Below are 5,162 nucleotides of genomic sequence, written 5' to 3'. Positions count from 1 at the left end.
TTTTAAGAGTATTTTTAAGAAATTTTTCTTTGCTAATCTGAAGGTTTAGTACCTTACGATTCAAAATTAGAATGTACTATTAGAAAATTCGACAACAACAAAAAGAAATTAAAATTTTGAACAAAATGACGAATAACTTAGATAATCAAATAAATGAAAATCGACAAAGACTTTTAAAAGATTATGTTAATCCAATAACAGATGAACTTCACTTAATTATTCAAAATCCTGATGTTACCGCTAATTCATTTGAGCTTAAATCTGCTATTATCCAAATGGTACAAAATAATTAGTTTGGAGGAACACCTACTGAAGATCCTAACTTATATCTTGCTAGTTTTCTTGAGATTTATGCTACTTTTAAATATGACGGAGTGTCTAATGATGTTGTTAGACTTAGATTTTTTTCTTTTTTCATTAAGGGATAAAGCCAAAGTCTGGTTAAACTCATTAGCACCTGGATCTATCAAAACTTGGGAAGAACTATCACAAAAATTCTTGGCTAAATATTTTCCATCCTAAAAAATTACTAAGCTTAGAAACGATATTACATCTTTTTGTCAGTTTGAAGGGGAATCGATATATGAAGCCGGGGAAAGATTTAAGGATCTCCTTAGAAAATGTCCACACCATGCTTTACCAGATTGGTTAATAATTCATATTTTTTATAATGGATTAGTAGGATCACTTAGATCTATTATAGATGCTGTTGCAGGCGGATCTTTAATGTCAAAATCTTTTAATGAAGCATACTCTTTAATAGAAGAAATGACTATTAATAATTTTCAATGGTCCTCTGAATGGGTAAATCCTAAGAGAGTAACTAGTATTCATTAATCTGATGCAATGTCTATTTTAGCATCTTAAATTATTGTTATGTTGAAAAAGATTGATCAAATTGGAGTGAACTATTCTCAAATACCACCAGTATTGGAGGAAAATTGACTAGGACAGATAATTGATACTCAATCATCTTATGAAACTTTGAATGTTATTAATAATCAAAATAACAATCCTCTAACTATTACAATAATAGATGAAAAAATCATCCTAATTTTAGTTGGAATAATTATAACAATTCAATGAACCCCTCAGGAAATTTAAATAATCAAGAAAATCCTAATTATCGACCTTATTATCCTGCTGGATTTAACTCTAATCCTAACTCACAAGTTAAGGAAAAGAAGTTAATGATGGAAGAAGTAATGTTGAATATGAGAAATTAAATACAAAATAAAGGCACTTCTATTATAAATATTGAAAATCAATTTGGACATATTGTTACTGCACTTAGTAACAGACTTTCCTTAGTAACAGACTTTCAGTAACAGACTTTCAGGAAATCTTCCGAGTACGATGGAAGTTAATCCCAAAGATCAATATAAAGAAAAAATTAAAGCAATTCAGTTACGTTCAATTACGAAGTGGAAAAGAAGTTGAAATAAGAATCCAAAGAGAAGCATAAGTTGATGAGGAGAAGGAAGAGATGGAAAGTGACCATAATGAAAATGAACAAACACAAGTTCCTTTAGAAAAACCATTACCTCTGTTTCCTCAACGACTAAAACAGAAGAATAAAGATAAATAATTTACAAAATTTTTAGAAATCCTTAAAAAGTTAACAATAAACATTCCTTTCATTGAGGCTTTGGAACAAATGCCAACTTATGTGAAATTTATGAAACATTTACTAAACAAGAAAATCAAGAAAAGAAAGTTTGTAGATCATGAAACTGTTGCACTTAGTTAAGAGTGTAGCGCTATTATCTAGAAAAAACTTCCTAAAAAGTTAAAAGATCCTGATAGTTTTACTATACCTTGTGCAATTGGTGAAAAGTTTTATGGAAAAACCTTATGTGATTTAGGAGCAAGTATCAATCTTACGCCTCTATCAATTTTTAAATGTTTAGATTTAGGAGAGATTTTGCCTACTACTGTAACTCTTCAGTTAGCCGATCGATCAATCACTTATCCTAAAGAAATTATAGAATATGTATTAATAAAAGTGGATATATTTATTTTTCCTGTAGACTTTATAGTATTAGATATGGAGGAAGATAAAAAAATTCCTATTATTTAATTCTTACCATTTTTTGCAACAGGGAGAGCTGTGATAGATGTGCAAAAAGGTGAATTAATAATGAGAGTTAATGCTCAAGAAATAAAATTTAATATTACAAAAGCTATGAAATATCCTGCAATAGAAAAAGATAATGAATGTTTTAGGATGGAAGTTACTGATTATCTAAGTAATGAGCAATTTAAGAAAGAGTTAAAAAAAAATTAAAGCAAGAAGAATTTAGTGAAAGTGAGGATGAAATAAAAGAAAATTTAGATTATATTCAAGACAAATTTGAAACTTTAGATTTGTTAGAAAATGATAATAAAAATCTTATTCCTTCAAATATTAGACCACCTGAACTTAAACTAAAAATATTACCTGCTCATTTAAAATACATATTTTTAGGAGATTCATCTACATTGTCTGTTATTGTATCTTCAGAGTTAACTGAAATTCAAGAACAACAATTAATTGAAATGTTAAAAAGATATAAAAAGGATTTTGGATGTACTTTAGCAGGTATTAAATGAATTAGTTCTTCAATTTGTATGCACAAAATTTTATTAGATGAACAATATGAACCTAAAGCTGATCCTCAGAGGAGATTAAACACAATAATGAAGAAGTTGTTAAAAAAGAAATTTTAAAATGGTTAGATGCTGAAATTATATATCATATTTCAGACAGTGCTTGGGTAAGCCCAATTCACTGTGTTCCAAAGAAACAAGGAGTGACTGTTGAAGTAAATGAGAAAAAATGAATTAATTCCAATAACACAAGTTACTGGTTGGCAAATTTGTACAGACTATAGAAAAGCAATGCACCTGCAACATTTCAAAGATGTATGATGTCAATATTTAGTAATTTTTTTGAGCATCGAATGGAAGTATTTATGAATGATCTCTTTGTGTTAGGACTTCATTTCAATTATGCTTAAATAATTTAGAAAAAGTTCTAGAATTATGTGAAAAAATCAACCTAGTACTAAATTAGGAAGAATGTCAATTTATGGTTGCATGAGGAATTGTACTTGGATATAAAATTTCTGAAAATGGCATGGAAGTTGATCCTGCAAAAATTCAAGTTATTGAAAAATTACCACCACCAAATACTGTCAGAGGGGTAAGAAGTTTTCTAGGACATACTGGTTTCTATAGACGTTATATAAAGAATTTTTCAAAAATAACTAAGCCATTATGCCAACTTTTAGAAAAAAGATAAGAAATTTAATTTTAATGAGGATTGCATAAAAGCATTTGAATTATTGAAAGAAAATTTAATCACTGCACCTATAATAGTACCACCTGATTGAGAAAAACTATTTGAAATAAAGTGCGATGCTAGGGGTTATGCTATTGGATCTGTTTTAGGACAATGACACAACAATGTTTTTAAATAATATATTATGCTAGTAAAACTATAAATGATGCTCAAATTAACCACACTACTACTGAAAGAGAGTTATTAGCTATTGTCCATGCTTTTGATAAATTTAGACCTTAGTTAATTGAAACTAAATGTATAGTGCATACAGATCATTCTGCTATTAAATACTTAATGCAAAAGAAGGATGTTAAACAAATGTTAATTAGATGGATACTTCTATTGCAAGAGTTCAATTTTTCTGTAGTTGATAGAAAGGAAAATGACAGTCAAATAGCTGATCATTTGTATAGACTAGAAAAAGAAATATTAACTAATTTTGCAAATGAAATTTTAAAAAATTTCTTTGATGAAAAATTATATAGTATTTATGAAATAGATGCACCGTGGTATTCTGATATAGTAAATTATTTTGTAAGTGATATTCTACCACGTGATATTAAAAATCCACAACTAAAGAAATTTATTTATGATTCAAAGTTCTATTTTACGGATGAACCATATTTATATAAACAAAATAAAGATCTAATTATTTGAAGGTGTGTGCCTTATGAAGAAACTCAACAGATAATTTAAAGACGTCATGATTCTAAATTTGAAGGACATTTTGGAACAAATAGAACTGCAAATAAAAATTTTTAGAGATGTTAATGAATAAATTAAAACATGCAATAGATCTGAGCGAGTGAGAAATATTTTTAGAAGAAATGAAATGACTCTAAATTACACATTGGAAGTTAAAACTTTTGATGTGTGGGGATTAGATTTTATGGAACCATTTATGCCTTCATTTGGAAACTTATATATATATTACTTGTCCAAATGGATTGAAGTTGTTGTTGTACCTAAATATGATGCTCGGAGTGTTTCTAAATTTTTTAATAAAAAGATTTTTACAAGATATTGAATGTCAAGAGTAATTATTACAAATAGAGGATCCCATTTTAAAAATAAGAGAATCATTAGGAATAAGAGGATAGAGAAATTAGTTAGAAAATATAAAATTATGCTTAGATTCTCTACTGCTTATCATCCCTAGAGTAGTGGTCTAGCAAAAATATCGAATCGTGAAATAAAATGAATATTAGAAAAAAATTGTAAATCTTTATAAATTGGATTGGTCTACTAGATGAGATATTGCATTATGGGCATATACAACTGCTTATAACTCTTATAGGAATGTCCCCATAAAGACTTATTTGTGCAAAAACATGCCTCTTACTAGTAGAATCAGAGCATAAAGCATTTTGGGCTATTAAAGAATTTAATTTTAATCTAAAAGATGCCAGTGAGAAAAGATTATTGCAACTCAATGAACTTGAGGAGATTAAAAATGAAGCATATGATAATGCAAAAATCTATAAAGAGAAAATAAAAATTTGGCATGATCAGAAGATTATTAATAAGAAGTTTGAATTTGGAGAGGAAGTATTATTATATAATACAAGATTGAGATTATTTACAGGAAAACTAAAATCTAGATGGTTAAGACCATTTAAAGTGATTAAAGTCTATCATCATTGAATTATTGTTATTAAAGATCCTAACACTGAAAAGATTTTTAAAGTTAATGGTCATCGATTGAAACATTATTATGAAGGGCACATACGAAAATTTAAAGAAGTTTTATTAACCCAACTAAATAAATGGTGTGTCAGGCTGACAATGTTAAACCAAGTGCTTTATGGGAGGCAACCCAGATATATAAATATATATA

Source organism: Phalaenopsis equestris, unplaced genomic scaffold (assembly GCF_001263595.1).
Source record: "Phalaenopsis equestris unplaced genomic scaffold, ASM126359v1 Scaffold000519, whole genome shotgun sequence".
Classification (NCBI taxonomy): Eukaryota; Viridiplantae; Streptophyta; class Magnoliopsida; order Asparagales; family Orchidaceae; genus Phalaenopsis; species Phalaenopsis equestris.
This window is presented reverse-complemented; position numbering follows the sequence as displayed.